Genomic DNA, 19,683 nt, shown 5'->3' on the forward strand with positions numbered 1-19,683 from the left:
CCTGGCCAGGCGTGCCCGCCCCCGGTGTGCCTGGCCAAGCGTGCCCGCCCCCGGTGTGCCTGGCCAGGCGGTGCCGCCCCCGGCGTGCCTGGCCAGGCGGTGCCGCCCCCGGCGTGCCTGGCCAGGCGGTGCCGTCCCCGGCGTGCCTGGCCAGGCGGTGCCGTCCCCGGCGTGCCTGGCCAGGCGGTGCCGTCCCCGGCGTGCCTGGCCAGGCGGTGCCGTCCCGGTGTGCCTGGCCAGGCGGTGCCGTCCCCGGCGTACCAGGCCAGGCGTGACGATTTGTTCAATTTCAAGCAGCACAGGGATTAAAATTGGAATATTTTACAGTTTAAAAGTTCAATCATTAAAAATAGGATTCGGAATATTACACATTTGTTATTCTAACCATTAAACTATTCAGATGTATTTTTTGGCAGTATACAGAGATTTACCAGGCTATAGTTTGCACACTTATTTAATTTTTGACCAACAAATCACTGCATACAAGTACGTAGTGCGGTTTTGTGTTATAGTTATGCCCTGTTACAGTGTATAGTGCAGTGCGTACAGTCCTGTGCAGTGTTACCTTGCTGTGTTGTGTTGTCACAGTACTGCTGTGTGTTATAATATCGCAGTGACAGTAAAGCAGTGTTGTGTCAGTACATAAGCATGTGCTGTTATAGTGCAGTGTTGTGTCAGTACATAAGCATGTGCTGGTATAGTGAAGTAAGAGTTACAGGGGTGTTACAGTATAGTGCTGAAGTCATGTATGTTGTACAGAGCACTGTAGTGCAGGTCAGTCATGTTATAGTGCAACGTTGTGTCATGTTATAGTATTATGTGGTGTTTCACCAATATGTCGCATTACACTGTTGTGTTATAGGACTATATGTTGTGTTTCACCGCAGTGGTGTTAGTATAGTGCCGTTGTCACCGCGTTGTGTTACATGTCATTTATCTCTGGTTGTATCTTGTCACACACACACACAGCACGGTGTGACACACAGCACGGTGTGACACACACACACACAGCACGGTGTGACACACACACACACACACACACACACACACACACACACACACACACGTCTCTCCCTCCCCCGGCTCTCACCTCTCCCGCTGTCTCTCTCTCTCCCTCGTCTCGCGCTGTACCGGCCGGGGCTCCCCCACAACGTCTGGGCGGTGACGTACCCGCGCACGCGCTCACCGCTTGGGCACAGCCTGGCGCGTGGTGACGCCAGACGGCTCCGGAGGTGGAGAGAGAGAGAGAGAGAGAGACTGGGGGCGGGAGCGAGCCCACTGCGTGTGCGCGTCACCTCAGCCCAAGTTTGGGATGAACCTCCGATGCGGCGGCGCGAGCTGCGCTTTTTACAGCTTCTCCCGCTGTCACGCGCCGGAGGCATCAATGACACTTCTGCAGCGGGGGCGCATTGTATGGTGCTGCAACAGCAGCAATGTGGGAATTGGGTTCATGCACTTTGCCACTTTAGGGTTTTTTTTGTGTGCATGTTTCCACCCACTTTGCAAGGATAGTTCATGCACTTGGTCATTGTGGTTTTTATTTTATTTTTAATTATTTTTATATCACGTTCATTTTTATGTTGCTTTGAACTTTCTTTAATATTTTGCTCTGTTCATTCACATTGCACCATTTCTTATTTTTTTTACGATTTCCTTGCATTGTTGTTAATTGCATTTCAGTCATGCATCGAATAATATTAGTAACATAACTTTTATTATAAGGTGGGGTGCACGGGGCCAGTAAAAAGGGGACACCACACCAGGATATATATATATATATATATATATATATATATATATATATCTCTCTCTCTCTCTCTCTCTCTCTCTCTCTCTCTCTCTCTCTCTCTCTCTCTCTCTCTCTCTCTCTCTCTCTCTCACCATGTGATCCTTAGGATTAAGATAAATACATACAAATTACATCACTGTTCACCCAAGAGCTGCACATGTATGTGTGTTATGGTCACTGTAATAGGCCTCTCAATCCTAGGTGATCAGGCTGGTACTAGTACCCAGTTGGAGCTCGTGCATTACCACTGCAAGTTGCAGGCCAGTACTTGGCAAAGAACTTTGCCGATGACCCCTCAGGGAATCCCCTCCGTCAGCCATTTGTCTCTTGCTCTGCGTCTCTGCAGCTGGATTCTCCGCTGATCAGCTCTCCTGTCTCCTCATGGAACGTGCAGGTCCCGTTCACACAGCGCAGTTCGCGACGCTGTGTGCGCGAGTCCGTCTGCTGGTCGATGTGTGATCATCCCCAGCAGATGGAATGATGGGGGAGCGGGCGGGGGGAGGATGAGAGTTTTAGTGTTTCCCTACAGATTCCTACCAATCCTGTCCTATTTCCCCACGGACGATGCTTTCTGTTTACAGATGCAGTTTGTGGCTGTCAGATATTGGGTGAATTGTTGAGTAGCCCCCCCCAGCACAGATCTGCCACGAAACCCATGTGTTTGCAAAGACGGGGTATGGAAGTGTGTGTCCCCGTGTCCCCGAAGCTAGTTTTATTTTTAATTATTTATTTTAGTTTACCGTCTCATTTCTCTTGAGAGCAGGAGAAACTGTCGGCGCAGCGCGGCGGCCCCCCCTCGCAGCGGGCGTTGCAGTAGCCAGCGGGGACCTGGCCTAAGGCTCACTCCTTATAGTCCCTCCTATACCAGCCTTGCTACTGGCTTATCATAGTCGCATGGTCATGGAGAGGGACCTGCTAGGGGGCAGTGTTCTAGTGTTGCTGGGCAAGCATGGGGTTGTACATACAGTAGCATATTCAAATGTCAGACCTAGTATTAACTGTCCCTCCAATTGTATTCTGTTTCTTTTGTCCTCTTAAGGCAAAAGGTTGTAAATAAAATAAAAAACAGTGGTATTATGTACCCTGCTCAAGGATGTCTTCTCTGTACGCCCTTTGTATCTAAAGCCCTCTCCCGCCTTAAACCTTTCCTACTGACTGCCCCACACCTCTGGAATGCCCTCAATACCCGACTAGCACCCTCTCTATCCACCTTTAAGACCCACCTTAAAGCTGCGCTTATAGTGCTGGCTACAGCTACGGATGATGTCACCCGTCTCCGTAGCCCATGCAAAAGTTGTAAGGGCTGGAGCACACACAGCTACATGACGTGCACGCGCTTTCGTGCGCACGTTCGTCACCGACCCCTGGCGGCCAATGGTAGTGTTCATTGTTGAAACTACCATTGGCTGCGAAGCACGGTGTCGTCGCCGCTGCTGTAGCTGGAGTCTTTCAAAAGTGTGATTCACGGCTACAGCAGCGCGACGTCAGTTTCAGCAGCCAATCAATGTCCAGACGTTTTCATTGATTGCTGAAATTGCAGGGGGGCGGGTGACGGGGGGACAGAGGACGGGGTTTATTATTTTATTTATTATTTATTCTCATTATTTACATTATATTACATTATTTTTATTACATTATTTATCCGCTGCCCGCTCGCTCCCCCGATCTGGTAGTTCTGACTGCACCTCTATGTGATGCGCTTGCGCTCGGAGGTATGCGTCATGACGTCACCACATATTTTTGGCGCGAAACGGAGGCGGATCAGAAGTGTTTAAAAGGGGATGTATCTGCACTAGTTCTATACTCCTTGATAAAGAACAAGACGTTCGAAACGCGTAGGAGGTGCTTCCCTATGCTGTGTTGACTCCATTAAAGATTTTTTTTGTATTTTGGATCCTCTCCTGACTCCTGCTTTCGACGGTGCTCAACTTCTCTGATCTCTACTTGGACTCTATCAGCAGCAGCAGCACATCTTTTCTACAAGGAGGTGTCCGTGAGTTTTATAGCCTTTATTGCTGCCTTATTGTTCCCAATGAAATTGAGTGTGGTGAGTTTTCTCATCCACCCTCGGGTTTCAGGGATCCATGGCTATATCTGGTTATGTGGACTGACTCACTGATATATTATACACCTACCTATGTTTTGGGATTTATTTCATTGTGTATAGCTGGGTATTTGAGCATTCTGACAACGCTCTTTACTACTGATTAGTTTATAGCCTGTCACATGGTGAAACCGTCGCTGTAAAAATCAAATTCTACTGACTTGAGAGATTCAGGTCGCTCCGTCACGCAGTCGCGCCTACTATAAGCGCATGCTACAGATTCAATGCATTTGTTTTGACACAAAGTCGCGTCGCCGGCACTATAAGCGCAGCCTAAGACACACTTGCTTCAAGGAGCATATGAGTAGCACCGTGGCTAATACTATACACATGATACATAAAGCTTGGACCCCTGCAGACGCACTTACCAGAATGCCCTTGTAAGGATTATGGAGACACGCCGTTCACGGCGTGCCTCCCACTTACCTGCTGCCTCGCCTGACACCATCCTGACTCGCAGGGACGCCGGAGAGAGGCGCGCGAGCCCCTGCACTGTGCGCGCGCGCACACGTTCTTCTCTCTCTTCTGCCCTCGGATCAGGGCGTGGGGGTGCGCACACAGCCGCAGGCGCTGCTACACAGAGGCGCGGCCACACGGAGGCGCAACCGCCTCTTAAAGGTACAGGTCCCAAGACTGTTGCTGCTATTGAATGCAGCCAGATTGCTGCCCTTTATGCCTCATCTCCTGGGACTCATAAGGGACCTATCCCTGCTACAGCTGGCTCCTTCTACACACCCCTTTATGGCTGCAATCCTATTGGACCCTCACTCCTTTATATACCTGCCAAAATCACTGGTTCTTTGGTTGAGCATAGTACCAGTTGTCCTTACCATTCTCTGCCTCCCTAGTTCTATTTTTACAGATCTCCTCGTGTATCAAACCGGCTTCCGCTACGTCTTCCTGTACCTCTGGCATCCCGAACTCGGCACACGGCAATTCGACTCTCCGCATCTCTGGCATCCCGACCCTGGCTTACGGTAAACGACAACGTCCCTCTCTCTAACCCTGGATTTGGCAAACGGCACTCTCTACCAACCGTACCTCTCCTGCCCCGATCCGGAATCCCCGACCAATCTACTTTCAAGACGTGTCCTCGTGGCTGTGGGTGGTGTTCCTACCTTCCCACCTCAGCACCGTGGTCCCGTCTCGTTTGTGGTGAGCACATCCTAACATTATGCTCAACCCAACAAACATGGACCAAGCTGAGGTGGAGCAGACTTTAAATGCCCATTCTGCTCTGTTTACCAGATTAGAGACTTATTTGGAGCAATCCGATAGACGCTTGGATACCATGCAGCAAAGCCTCCACTCTCTTACTCTTCAGGTCCGAACCCTCACTCGGCAATCTCCTCTCGTGGCACCTACTGCACAGCCTAACCCTTTTTCGTTATCTCCGTTCACTCCGGAACCACGTATTCCGCCACCAAGACATTATGCGGGGGATCCTCAAGGATGTCGGGGATTCATTAACCAATGTCTTGTACAATTTAGGCTCTCTCCCTCTCGCTTTGTGTCTTCTGTCTCCAGGGTCGGCTACATCTACTCCCTTCTCACCGACCAGGCACTGGCGTGGGCCTCTCCCATCTGGGAGCAACAGGGGGCGCTCACACAGGACATCGATCTCTTCGTTGAGGAATTCCGAAGAGTTTTTGACACACCAGCACGAAAGTTAACAGCAGCTTCTGCTCTTCACCACATTAACCAGGGAGACCGTTCGGTTGCTGTATATGCGGTGGAATTTCGCACTCTTGCTGCTGAAACAGGTTGGAACGATGACGCCCTATCTTCCGCGTTCTGGCAAGGATTATCGGAGACCCTAAAGGACGAGCTCGCCGCACGAGATCGTCCTACTAACCTAGAGGACTTAATCGCTCTGGCTATTCGGGTGGATCAACGCCTGTTGGAACGTAAATATGAACGTACTCATTATCGTTTAAGGGTTCCAAGAACTCTTGCACCCTCCTTCGTGGCTCCGTCACCTTCTTCCGGGGACATTCCTGAACCCATGCAGTTGGGGGGCAACCGACTATCTCCGGCTGAGAAGTTACGTAGGTGCACGGCCGGTCTTTGCATGTACTGTGGCAATTCCACTCACGCCGTGGCCCAGTGTCCCCTTAAACCGGGAAACGCCAGCTCCCACTGAGATCCGGGAGAGTTTCATTGGGAATACTGACCCCTTCTTCCATCATCCAAAACATCCTACCCACCAGGATAGTCTTACCTATAATACTGTCTGGAGAGGGGTTCCACACCCGGGCACGGGCGTTCATTGATTCCGGTTCGGCAGGTAATTTCATTGATGAAACTTTTGCTAGACAGAACAATATCCCTTTTGTCAACAAGGAGACGCCTGTAGGTCTGGAGGCCATCGATGGTCGACCTCTTAAGCCAGCATTTATCACGCTTCAGACAGTACCTCTCCTACTGCAGTTCGTGGACGTCCATACAGAGATCATTACTCTCGATGTCATCCACACGCCCTCTGCTGAGTTGATTTTGGGTCTTCCCTGGCTTCAACTTCATAATCATCGCATCGACTGGACGGATCGGGAACCGGTTCAGTGGGCTCCTTCTTGTGCCAAGACATGTACCAGGGTTTTCCAGAGGATTGGAGGAGTGTCTACCATATCCGAGAAGATCAACTCCTTACCTTCTGTGTACTGGGATTTCCGTGACGTATTTGACAAAGCACGGTCTGAGGTACTACCGCCGCACCGCCCGTTTGATTGTCCCATTGACTTACTTCCTGGCGCACCTCTTCCCAGGGGAAGATCTTATCCTCTCTCTCTCCCAGAGACAAAGGCTATGAACACCTACATTGCCGAGAACTTGGAGAGGGGTTTCATCAGGAAGTCTTCCTCCCCGGTCGGAGCAGGTTTTTTCTTTGTCAAGAAGAAGGACGGATCTCTCCGTCCATGCATAGACTATCGGGGTTTGAATAATATCACTCGCAAAAATCGCTACCCCCTGCCTTTGATTCCAGAATTATTCGACCGCCTCCAGGGAGCAACCATCTTTTCTAAATTGGATCTGAGAGGTGCCTACAATTTAGTAAGGATACGAGAGGGGGACGAGTGGAAGACTGCTTTCAACACCCATGACGGCCACTACGAGTATCTTGTTATGCCTTTCGGGTTGTGCAATGCACCAGCAGTTTTCCAGGATTTTGTCAACGAGATCTTTCGGGACATTCTCAACACTTTTCTTATTGTTTATTTAGATGACATCCTCATCTTTTCTAAGACCGCTCAAGATCATATTAAACACGTTCAACAAGTACTATTACGTTTACGGGAGAACCATCTTTTTGCGAAATTGGAGAAGTGCCAGTTCCACCTTAAATCCGTGGCATTCTTGGGTTACGTTATCTCGGATTCCGGTTTCAAAATGGATCCGGAGAAACTTAAAGCTATCTTGGAGTGGCCTCTTCCGACTACTCTCAAAGCCGTGCAACGCTTTTTAGGTTTTGCGAATTATTACCGACGGTTCATCCGCAATTTTTCTGATACCGTATCCCCCATAACCGCCCTCACCAAGAGAGGGGCAGATCCGTCATCATGGTCAGTGACCGCTAAAGAAGCGTTTGAGAGTCTCAAGAAGGCTTTTGTGTCTGCTCCCATCCTCACCCACCCAGATCCTGGACTCCCGTTCACCTTGGAGGTAGATGCCTCGGACATTGGGGCCGGGGCTGTTCTGTCCCAGAGAACTTCTCCGTTAGCCAGACTGCATCCCTGTGCTTTTTTTTCTAAGAAATTCTCTTCCGCTGAACAGAATTATGATGTCGGAAATAGGGAGCTTTTGGCGATCAAATTGGCGTTGGAGGAGTGGAGACATTTCTTAGAGGGTACCGAGACACCTATTACCATCCTTACGGACCATAAGAACCTCCTTTACCTGGAGGGGGCACGTCGGTTGAATGCTCGACAAGCCCGCTGGGCTTTGTTTTTTTCACGATTTAATTTTCTTATTTCTTTTATTCCTGGCTCCAAGAACCTTAAGGCGGACGCTTTATCTCGACAATTTCTTGCGGATGACAGGTCCGAGGAACAGCTTGAGTCTATTATCCCCTCTAGTTGTATCCTGTCTGCCAACTCCTTTGAGGTCATGAGCAAAATTCAGTCGGAACAGTCACAGACTCCGAGGGGACTCAAGGTTCCGGAGGGAAGACTCTACACGGCACCTCAACACCGCAAGAAGGTCCTCGAGTGGTGTCATTCGTCTAAATCAGCAGGACACCCAGGGATACGGAAGACCAACGATCTAGTTCAACGTACCTTCTGGTGGCCAGAGAGGGCTAAAGACGTAGAGGAGTTTGTCAAAGCATGTAGCATTTGCGCTCGTAACAAGGTACCTCGTGTCAGACCCGCTGGTCTACTCCTTCCATTACCCATTCCAGATCGCCCCTGGAGTCATATCTCTATGGATTTTATTGTGGAACTTCCAGAATCCAAAGGGAAGAATACTATTTTAGTGGTCATCGATCGATTTTCCAAGCAGACGCACCTTGTTCCTTTGAGGGGTCTTCCAAATTCCCCCAGGCTGGCAGATGTGTTTATTCAGGAGATTTTTCGCCTTCACGGAGTTCCTTCTACCATTGTCTCTGACCGGGGCTCGCAATTCGTGTCAAAATTTTGGCGTGCCTTTTCCAAAAGGTTGGGAATCGCTCTTCACTTCTCCTCAGGATACCATCCACAGACCAATGGGCAAACAGAGAGAGTCAATCAAAGCTTAGAACAATATCTCCGATGCTTCATCACGGATACTCAGGAGGACTGGGTGGATCTACTTCCTTGGGCCGAGTTTGTCTTGAACTCTCTCCGCAACGACTCTACCCAAGAATCTCCGTTCTTTATAAATTATGGATTCCATCCTTCCCGGTTACCCTTCTCTTCACTACCATCTGGGGTGCCAGCAGTGGACAAACACGTCTCTCACCTAAAGGTTTTGTGGTCTAAGATACAGGAGAACTTGAGGGTAGCTACAGGGAGACAGAAACTCCAAGCAGATCGCCTTCGACGACAAGTGCCGGAGTTCGTTCCAGGGGACACGGTGTGGCTTTCATCTAGGAATATCCGGTTGAAGGTTCCTACCATGAAGCTTGCTCCCAAGTTCCTCGGTCCCTTTCCCGTGGTTAGGAGGATTAACCCTGTGGCTTACGAACTACGCCTTCCACCTTCTATGAAGATTTCACCAGTTTTTCATGTATCTTTACTCAAACCAGTGTTTCGCAGCTCTCGCTTTTCCAAGAAAACTTCTTCTCCACCTCCGATTATGATTTCGGGTCAACAGGAGTACGAGGTCCAGTTTGTCCTCGATTCAAGAAAGTCCAGAGGAGGAGTACAATACCTGGTTCACTGGAGGGGGCTCGGTCCAGAGGAACGTTCTTGGATTCCTTACCGGGATCTTCACGCACCTCAACTTCTACGGGCTTTTCATCGAAGAAACCCTTCCAAGCCTTATCATGGTCGCCCGGAGGTCGCCCCTGAAGGGGGGGGTACTGTAAGGATTATGGAGACACGCCGTTCACGGCGTGCCTCCCACTTACCTGCTGCCTCGCCTGACACCATCCTGACTCGCAGGGACGCCGGAGAGAGGCGCGCGAGCCCCTGCACTGTGCGCGCGCGCACACGTTCTTCTCTCTCTTCTGCCCTCGGATCAGGGCGTGGGGGTGCGCACGCAGCCGCAGGCGCTGCTACACAGAGGCGCGGCCACACGGAGGCGCAACCGCCTCTTAAAGGTACAGGTCCCAAGACTGTTGCTGCTATTGAATGCAGCCAGATTGCTGCCCTTTATGCCTCATCTCCTGGGACTCATAAGGGGCCTATCCCTGCTACAGCTGGCTCCTTCTACACACCCCTTTATGGCTGCAATCCTATTGGACCCTCACTCCTTTATATACCTGCCAAAATCACTGGTTCTTTGGTTGAGCATAGTACCAGTTGTCCTTACCATTCTCTGCCTCCCTAGTTCTATTTTTACAGATCTCCTCGTGTATCAAACCGGCTTCCGCTACGTCTTCCTGTACCTCTGGCATCCCGAACTCGGCACACGGCAATTCGACTCTCCGCATCTCTGGCATCCCGACCCTGGCTTACGGTAAACGACAACGTCCCTCTCTCTAACCCTGGATTTGGCAAACGGCACTCTCTACCAACCGTACCTCTCCTGCCCCGATCCGGAATCCCCGACCAATCTACTTTCAAGACGTGTCCTCGTGGCTGTGGGTGGTGTTCCTACCTTCCCACCTCAGCACCGTGGTCCCGTCTCGTTTGTGGTGAGCACATCCTAACAGCCCTCCTACTGTCTCTGTACGTTCTTTCTACCTACCAATTAGATTGTAACCTCTTCGGAGCAGGGACTCCTCTTCCGAAATGTTACTTTTATGTCTGAAGCACTTATTCCCATGATCTGTTATTTGTATTATTTGTTATTTATATGATTGTCACGTGTATTACTACTGTGAAGCGCTATGCACATTAATGGCGCTATATAAATAAAGACATACATACATATGTGGCCAGGTCCCCCTCTTACCTCCGGGCTGCGTGAGGGGGACGGCTGTGTGGTTGCTGCAGGGAGATTGTGAGCTGGCGAGTGGGTCGCCGGTGCTCCGCAGAGGGTGCCGCCATTTTGTTTGTGCACGCACATGTGCAGAGAAGGCTCGCGCATGCGCAAATAGTATCTAGAGTTGCGGCGGCCATCTTTGTACACCTGCCGCATGCACAGTATAATGCCAGCGGCGGCCATTACACCCATAGATCCGCTGGGAACTACAAGTTCCAGCAGCCTCGGGGGCTGCAGACCACATGTTGTCAGGCAGCCAATAGGGCTGCTGCATTTAAACAGTGATAACAGTTAGAACAATGGTAACAGTTAGGGCAGTTGGTCAGTTGCGAGCAGGGTACAGAAGAGGGAATTAGGGTCCCAGGTGCCAGTAGCCTTGGGACCAGACCAGCTTTCCCCTGCAGGCCCCAGTTACGTTCAGAGACTATCTATGGTTGGACGCTCCTGCTGGAGACCACACCACGCAGAGGCGGAATGCGTCGTTGGAGCAGACTGCCGTTGACTGTTGTTCAGCTACACCCGGGGGCTGGAGCGCCCGGGAAGGTATCCGAATAAGTGCGCCAACATTCACGTGGGCAGCGCTGTCTCACACTTGGGGGTGGGAAAGGCCATTGGGGTCTGGACACTGGTGCCCCTACACCCAAGTACTGTGGGGATATTCCGCGGGTTGGTATATATGTGTATTGCTGTTATTGTTTATTACCTCCCAGTAAATACTGTTTCCCATACACTGTGTGTGTATTACTGGGCATATTGTCTTGGGAAGGGTTATCCTACTATTTGAGCTTCCTTCTCAGGTGGAGGCACTGTTTAGTAGATATACATACACCCCAGGCTCCCCAATGGCGGAGGATCAGGCCTGTTTGCCACACAGGTATAGCAGCACACGCAGTCGCCCTGACACAGGGGGAAAGGGGGCTACACATACATGCCCACTAGTACAATCACAATCTGGGTTCCTATTTAGAAGCATAAACCCCCCTCAGCTCCATTGCGGCAAACACTGTCCCCGGCGCCAAAGACTTCTGCTGGTTTGTCTGCGCCGCTGAGGACAGTAAGTCTTACTACATCTGCACAAAGTACAATTTTCCTGCACATCGTTACTTTTCAGGAAAAAGTAACTGCTGGGAGCACCATCGTTCAGGAAATATTAATGTAGCCCTGACAGGTTTTGGACTATTATTCTGTCCTCCTGGCAAAATACTTGGTAAGAGCAGGTTTGCCAGGAGCAATCATGGGTTTTCCCCACACATGCTGTGCAGTGAGTCAGTGAAGGTAGTGTCATCAGGCTCTGTGTCCAATTAGAGACAGGGATGGTGCTTACTGAAGCTACTTACTGCATAGCACTTCCTGATTTAGCAGTCTGTCCCTACCGTGAGAGGGGCAAGGTTACACATACCAAGCTGTGAGGTCTCTGGCAGGCTTGAGGCCTCCCTCCGGGGAGCATGGGGTTAACCAATACCTCCTATCCCACCAGGGGACGGGAAGAGCAAGAACCACTCTTGGTGCCCTTGACTGGGAGTGAGTTCAGGGACATCCTAGGGGTGGGCACCCTAAAAAGAACTGCTGTGATTGTGACTGCTGAATCCAGGAACCAAATAAAACATTCTGACCTTTTATAAAATACCCCCTGCCTGAGACTGAAGTATATTGAGAGGAGGGGGACGTGTTCTTTTGCAGACACCACCCCATACAGCTGGGGGCTGCACAAGATGGAGGTGCTGCACCTGTGAGTAGAATTCGGGCACAACCCCAGAAGCCTGTCCTGTTAATCCCCTCTACCATCAGGCGGAAGACCCAGGGCCCCCTGTTTCCAGCAGGTATGCACCACACTGACCGATGTATGCTATGCTATGTTTATATGCAATAAGTCTTCTTCGCGGTTGTTATTTCTTGAATCCCCATGGGGTTCCTGGTGTTAAGACGTTGGAAGTACTAATACTGAAGCAACCTCGTTGCAGTTACCTGCAGACCCGCCAACATTTTGCACATACTGTAACAATACTCATGCTGGATGGTGGAATTTCCAAGCAATTTCTATGGAAGTTCCCTAACCTACAGTATGCAGCTCATCACACACAAATAACATTCTGTGTAATTCTGTAGGTAAGGGTGCCAGGTGGATTGTCCAATAATACTGGACACAATGGTAAAGATGCGACCCCTTCCCCCCCGAATACATATAACAAATACCCCCACGGCCCCCAAATACATATAACAAATACCCCCACGCCCCCCAAATACATTTTAAAAATACCCCCACCACCCCAATACATATAAAAAATACCTCCACGCCCTCGAATACATACAAAAAATACCCCCACGCCCCCGAATACATATAAAAAATACCCCCACCTCCCCAATACATATACAAAATACCCCCACCTCCCCAATACATATACAAAATACCCCCACCTCCCCAATACATATATGTAACGGATCGGGGGACACGCGCCTCTCAGCGGGTCCCCGTCACCTCAGGCCCCACGGCGGCTCTCTGCCCCTGCTCCCCGCTCCCTCGGCCTCTTACCTGTCCCGCTCCCACGCCGAGCCGTTCCTCCGCGGCGCACGCCACATCCTCATGCACGCGGCCGGGGCCTTACAGAGTGCGCTCGCACCCGATCTTCTTACCAGCCCTCCCGTGCCACTGGCTCTGCCCCCCATCGGCTGCAGGCGATTGCCATGAATCACACCCCTGTCTCCCTCCCTGCTCACCCAGACATGCCTCCGCTCCACCCCTTGCTACCATTGGCCCTCCTTCCTTTATAACCCCAGTCTGCCCTCCTTCCTCGCTCTGCATAGCTTCTCTGTGGCTCCTGTGTGCAGTGTCAATGCCAAGCTCTGTTCTCTGTTACATCTCTTGTTCCTGTCCCTGCCCCTGTTTAGATACCTTTGGATTGATCTCGGCTTTGTTTGACTACGTGTACCTCGCTACCCCTGGACTCTGCTTTGGACCTCACTACGCTGCTTTCTCCTGCCCCTGACCCACGGCTCTTAGACATTACCCTCCGACTTCTGGCACCCCGGACTCCACTTCTCCTTCTCTCTCTACCCTGACGGAGGTATACCAAGACTTTTTGGATGTCTTTAACAAGACTCAGGCTGAAGTTCTACCACCTCATCATTCGTACGACTGCCCCATCAAATTAATTCCTGGAACCACACTCCCCAAGTCTAAATCGTATCCCTTATCTGTACTCGAGACCGAGGCTATGGCGACCTACATCCAGGAGAATCTTAAGAAAGGGTTTATTCAGAATTCCACCTCCCCTGCTGGGGCAGGTTTCTTCTTCGTGAAAAAGAAGGATGGCTCTTTAAGACCCTGTATCGACTTTCGTGGGCTTAACAAGATTACAGTTAAAAATCGGTACCCTCTTCCTCTAATTTTGGAACTCTTTGACCGGCTCCAGGGAGCCTCTATATTTTCCAAACTCGACCTGAGAGGAGCCTACAATCTTATCCGAATACGAGACGGTGACGAATGGAAAACTGCATTTAACACACGTTCGTCACACCAAGGTGGTTCTCTCTTGGCTTCGTGCTAACTGCCTCTACGCGAAGATGGAGAAATGTCTCTTCCACCAATCTTCCACAGCCTTCCTTGGCTATATAATCTCTGATAAAGGTTTCACCATGGATCCTGAGAAATTGAAGTCTGTTCTGGATTGGCCGTTGCCGAACTCCCTGAGGGGGCTCGTCGTCTGGGATCCCGTCAAGCACGTTGGGCACTGTTTTTCTCTCGTTTCAATTACACGATTTCATATATTCCAGGTACCAAGAATATCAAGGCCATTCTCTTTCTCGCCAATTCTCTACGGAGGAAGGATCTAACGAATCTTCAGAGACAATTCTACCCGCAAAGTATATTATTTCTGCCAATAATTTTGATATTCTGGATGAGATCAATAAAGCCCAGGCTCATATCCCTAGGAGATTTAAGGTGCCAGAAAGACGTCTGTACGCTGCTCCACGTTTTCGCCACAAGATCCTAGAGTGGAGGCATTCTTCTAGATCTGCTGGTCATCCAGGCTTAAAGAGGACAGTGGATCTTATTAAACTGACCTTTTGGTGGCCTAAAATGAACAAGGACATTTTTTATTTCACCAGAGCTTGTCCAGTCTGTGCTCAGAGCAAGTCCGCCCGACACAAATCTTCTGGTCTCCTCCTGCCTCTTCCTATTCCGGAACGGCCTTGGAAGCATATTTCCATGGACTTTATTGTGGAACTTCCAAATTCTAAGGGGATGAATACAATCCTTGTGGTAGTGGACAGGTTTTCCAAGCAACACATTTTATACCCCTCAAGGGTCTCCCCAATTCAGCTACCTTGGCTGACATTTTTTCTAAAGAAATTTTCAGGTTACACAGCGTGCCACTTTCCATTGTTTCAGACAGAGGTACTCAATTCATCTCTAAGCTTTGGCGAGCGTTCTCTCAAAGACTTGGCATTCCCCTTCTCTTCTCCTCGGGTTACCACCCACAGACCAATGGCCAGACGGGGAGAATGAATCAGACCTTGGAGCAGTATCTCAGATGCTTTGTGTCAGAATCTCAAGACAATTGGGTGGACCTATTACCCTGGGCGGAGTTCGCTATTAATTAGCTGAAGAATGAGTCCACGCAAGAGTCGCCTTTCTTCATTAACTATGGGTTCCATCCCAGCAGCCTTCCCCTCTCCTCCCTCCCCTCTGGTGTTCCTGCAGCGGATACTCACGTATCCAATCTACAAAATTCTTGGAAAAAGATTCAAAGAGCCTTGCAAGGGTCCGTCCAAAAACAAAAGACGCAAGCAGATCGGCGACGTCAGGTGGGCCCAGAATACAAACCTGGAGACAGAGTTTGGCTATCTTCAAAAAATATCAAGCTCAAAACTCCTTCCCAGAAGCTGGCTCCTAGATTCTTGGGACCCTTCAAGGTCCTCGTACGGATCAAAATGGTAGCGTATCGACTTTCGCTTCCTCCCACCATGAAGATACCCTCTGTGTTTCACGTGTCCCTTCTGAAACCCTTTGTCCAAAATGTACATTTTCCGGACCGTCCTCGGAGACCCAATCCCGTCATAATACAAGGACAACAGGAATTCAAAGTCCATTCCATTCTTGATTCACATTGGTCCAGGGGCAGACTTCAGTTCCTCGTTCATTGGAAGGGATATGGCCCGGAGGAACGCTCCTGGGTACCTTGTCATCATATTCATGCTCCAGCTCTTCTCAAAAATTTCGTCAGAAATTTCATCACAAACCTTGGGAGGATCGTCCGGAGTCCGATCCTCAAGGGGGGGTACTGTAACGGATCGGGGGACACGCGCCTCTCAGCGGGTCCCCGTCACCTCAGGCCCCACGGCGGCTCTCTGCCCCTGCTCCCCGCTCCCTCGGCCTCTTACCTGTCCCACTCCCACGCCGAGCCGTTTCTCCGCGTCGCACGCCGCATCCTCACGAATGCGACCGGGGCGCGCGCACTGCAGCCTTACAGAGTGCGCGCGCACCCGATCTTCTTACCTGCCCTCCAGCGCCACTGGCTCCGCCTCCATCGGCTGCAGGCGATTGCCATGAATCACACCCCTGTCTCCCTCCCTGCTCACCTGGACCTATCCCTGCGATCACCCAGACAGGCCTCCGCTCCACCCCTTGCTACCATTGGCCCTCCTTCCTTTATAACCCCAGTCTGCCCTCTCCTTCCTCGCTCTGCATAGCTTCTCTGTGGCTCCTGTGTGCAGTGTCTATGCCAAGCTCTGTTCTCTGTTACAGCTCTTGTTCCTGTCCCTGCCCCTGTTTGGATACCTTTGGATTGATCTCGGCTTTGTTTGACTACGTGTACCTCGCTATCCCTGGACTCTGCTTTGGACCTCACTACGCTGCTTTCTCCTGCCCCTGACCCACAGCTCATAGACATTACCCTCCGACTTCTGGCACCCCGGACTCAGCAAGTATATTGTTAACCCTTTCTCACCAGGCCCGGCAACGCATCTTACCCCTCTCCGGGCATGCCCTCACTGCTGTGGGTGCGTGTTATACCCTTACCCACCTCAGTACTGGGGACTGACCAGGTCTGCGGGCATACAGGCGTTACAATATAAAATTCAGACTTATCTTGGGGGTGGCTGCAGGGGGGTTGGTGGCTGCGGAGGGGGGAGCAGTGGATGCGGAGGGGGGGCAGTGGATGCGGAGGGAGGACAGTGGATGCGGAGGGAGGGCAGTGGAGGTGGGCCCCCTTCCCCATATCATCATCATCTTATTCCCCTCCCATCATCATCATTTCATCCTGGCCCCCCCATCATCATCTCATCTCCCCAGGCTGGCTCCCATCATCATCTCATCCCCCCCATCATCATCTCATCCTGGGCCCCCATCATCATCTCATCTCACCAGGCTGGCCCCTATCATCATCTTATTCCCCCCCCCCCCACCTCCCCCCATATTTTGTCCTTACCTTATTTCCTGGCAGGACACAGACATCACCGAACCTGTCTCTGGGCACCAGGGTGTGGGCTCCACCCCTGCTGTCCTCCGATTGGTTGTCCTCTCCTCCAGTCAGGGACAGCACATGACATGACTCACGAGTCCTCCTGACTGTGCCCGGCCACCGTCCGCGGCCCGCCCTACAATCTCAGCACAATGCTTCCAGTCGCACTCGCGCTTGCGACTGCTTCCGTTGCCCTCGCGCTTGCCGCTGCCTCCACCACCCTCGCGCTTGCCGCCACAGCCCGCAACAATGGTAATACCGGACACATATGTGTCCGGTATTACCTCCAATTTTATTCTGACAGGCATCAGAATTACCGGCCTGTCTGAGTGAAAACCGGATACCTGGCAACCCTAAGTAGGTACAGCTGGTCTTACAGGAGCCAAAATCATGTAGTGCACCTGCTAAATAGGTGCAGTTGGAGGGTATGTACCTGTATGGACCAGTAGAATTAAAGTGATATTTGTGACTGGATGACGGTGTGACAACTTGGATTGGTTAATTAAACTATTGTAACCCTCCCTGCCCGGCTCCTGGGGAGTTTACATCAGATAGTGGCTTGTACAGTGTATTACCTTGTTAGGGGGCTGGGTCCGTGCAGCTTGGTGTTGAGATAGAAAATATGGGTGCCAGGAACGTTATAGTTACAAACAGGACAGGCTTTATTTACAGAGTTTGAGGACGAACAACTTTCCCAGGTACATTACTGCATTCCTGGAGAGGCACATGCTTAGAACAGTTGGAGTAGTTGATTAGTCAAACAGGATAACTTGTCATCATATTACATACTTTTGTTGTACATTTTAGGTCCCTGTTTGGGCTTCCCCTTTATATCTTTGGTACATAGAGGCATTGTTTCTCAATCTGGCTCTGACTATCCATTTACTAGCTCTTCAATGCTGGTATGGCAGAGATGATCCCTTTCTATTGGGCTCCATATTATACTCCCCTGGGATGTTCGCAGCAGGAGGGTGTCCAAGTCTACCAGTTGTTATGCTCCTTTGAGTCCCAGGGCTCCAAATGAGGTAACTCCTAGGCAGGGCCAGTGCTACCAGTAAGTGGCTTAGGCGGTCCCATAGGGTGGTACATTTTGGCGGGGGTGGCAGCAGAAGGAGAGGAGGAAGGCGGGCAGCAGTGGGAGAACAGGACGGGAGGAAGGTGGCAGGTGGCGGTGGGAGAGGAACAGGACGGCAGGAGCAGAGCAAGGTAGCAGAGGAGGCGTGTGACGGTAGGGCTAGCTGGCATCACAAAACTGGGATGAAACCCAGCTAGCTACCTCTAAATCTGTGTAACTTGGCCACCTATGTAAGGTTTATTGCAACCAAATGTATTTAATATCTGGGGGAGAACAGGGAATGCATAATGCACTATGTATGTAAGAATGTATTCCAAAGCCCTTTATAACCTGTTAATGCAATCCCCAAGTCTAGTTGAGCAAGCAATATGAGGTAAAGTGTTAATTGGATTATGTGACTGTATGTACTCATTTCTAAGATAGCAGACTTGTAATGGCATTTGCATGTGAGTTACATTTGTATGGAGGGGACTCTGATTTAATCAGCTGAGTTTCCTGCAGATAAATGTGTATTGAGACAATGGTTGGGAGCGTGGAGGTGTTACAGACATTTGGTGAGTGTGAAAGAGTGGACAATAAGGTTTGCTCTGATTGGCCAGCAGCCCCTCCCATGTAAAGAATAGCAACAGAGGGGTATATAATTGGCTGCTGATCAGAAAAGGGAGATCTACCTCCAGAGAGCATCTGAGAGACTGAGAGACACTCTGGGAAGGAGTGTGGAAATTCCCTCAGGACCATATGAGAGACTGAGAGACACTCTCGGAAGGAGTGTGGAGATTCCCTCAGGACCATCTGAGAGACTGAGAGACACTCTGGGAAGGAGTGTGGAGATTCCCTCAGGACCATCTAAGAGACTGAGAGACACTCTCGGAAGGAGTGTGGAGATTCCCTCAGGACCATCTGAGAGACTGAGAGACACTCTCGGAAGGAGTGTGGAGATTCCCTCAGGACCATCTGAGAGACATTCTTTGAAGGAGTTTGGATCTTGACAGTGACCAGCTGGAGATACATGTCAGAGGGGCTGCTGTGTGTGATCAGCCTCTGATATCCTGGACGAGAAGCGGACAGGGCAAGCCTTCTTGAAGCAGGCCCCTGCACGTAGCGGGGCTAGAGTCTACTCCCCAGGCCCCCAGTTGGTATTGTATCTTGTTTTATGCATCTTTGTTTTGTCTGCTTGTGTGCCGGAATAAACCTAATTTTATTCAACAACCTTGTCCTGTCGGGTGCTAGTGATCCCGGTAGTTTCGGTGTAAAAGTACTGGTCTCCCGTGACAAGGCGGAGGTCAGGAGAGAAGAGGACAGAGCAACGCGGGAGCAGGGTGGCAGAGGAGGATGGCCGAGGAGGAGTGTGCCCCAGGTCCCACCCGAAAATCTTCACTGACTTCCGATGTCTGCCACTGCTACAGCGCAGCTCCTCCCCGGCCATCCACAGTGCAGTCCTGCTCTGCTCCCGCGGACCTCAGTCCTCTTCTCTTCTACCGCCACCCTCTGTCCTCCTCTGCTGATTGACGAAGAGGAGAAGGAGGGGGTGATTGAGGAGGGGAGGGGATTATGGAGTAGGAGGGGGTAAGATGAGAGAGGAGAGGAGAGGGGGAAAGAATGGGACTATAATAAAAAAGCACAGCTGAAGATACACCTAGGGTGCCTGTACGTCTATGACTCCTACATTTCTAGGGAGCATATCTTCAAG

At 50.8% G+C, this 19,683-nt stretch overlaps 1 protein-coding gene across 22 annotated transcripts in view; it reads right to left on the reverse strand.

Annotated features, from left to right (window-relative positions):
- The window catches only part of LRRFIP2 (LRR binding FLII interacting protein 2), a 501,877-nt gene that overhangs the window by 145,609 nt on the left and 336,585 nt on the right, over positions 1–19,683 (reverse strand). For 21 of the 22 annotated variants that reach the window (XM_075586542.1, XM_075586540.1, XM_075586541.1 and 18 more), the window contains exon 1: positions 1,091–1,223. The exons of the other annotated variant lie outside the window; for it this stretch is intronic. The gene's annotated coding sequence lies outside the window, so the exon portion shown is untranslated. Of the gene's footprint in view, positions 1–1,090; positions 1,224–19,683 lie in introns of those variants that run through there. 22 annotated transcript variants of the gene reach the window in all.

The sequence above is a fragment of the Ascaphus truei genome, chromosome 2 (assembly GCF_040206685.1).
Source record: "Ascaphus truei isolate aAscTru1 chromosome 2, aAscTru1.hap1, whole genome shotgun sequence".
NCBI lineage: Eukaryota > Metazoa > Chordata > Amphibia > Anura > Ascaphidae > Ascaphus > Ascaphus truei.